Source organism: Orycteropus afer, unplaced genomic scaffold (assembly GCF_000298275.1).
Source record: "Orycteropus afer afer isolate SDZICR_OR568_19922 unplaced genomic scaffold, OryAfe1.0 scaffold00273, whole genome shotgun sequence".
Classification (NCBI taxonomy): domain Eukaryota; kingdom Metazoa; phylum Chordata; class Mammalia; order Tubulidentata; family Orycteropodidae; genus Orycteropus; species Orycteropus afer.
In genome coordinates this window covers 258,198-258,559 of record NW_006921860.1, presented here as the reverse complement: position 1 = coordinate 258,559, position 362 = coordinate 258,198, and positions in this window count along the sequence as shown.

The following is a 362-nucleotide window of genomic DNA, read 5'->3' as shown; positions in this document are numbered from 1 at the left end:
CTGGGCACGCGGGCGTCTACACAGGGTGTCCAACCGCGCTGGGCACGCGGGCGTCTACACAGGGTGTCCAACCGCGCTGGGCACGCGGGCGTCTATCCAAGGGTGTCCAACCGCGCTGGGCACGCGGGCGTCTACACAGGATGTCCGGCCACGCTGGGCACGCGGGCGTCTACACAGGATGTCCAACTGCGCTGGGCACGCGGGCGTCTACACAGGATGTCCAACCGCGCTGGGCACGCGGGCGTCTACACAAGATGTCCAACCGCGCTGGGCACGCGGGCGTCTACACAGGGTGTCCAACCGCGCTGGGCACGTGGGCGTCTACACAGGGTGTCCAACCGCGCTGGGCACGCGGGCGTCTA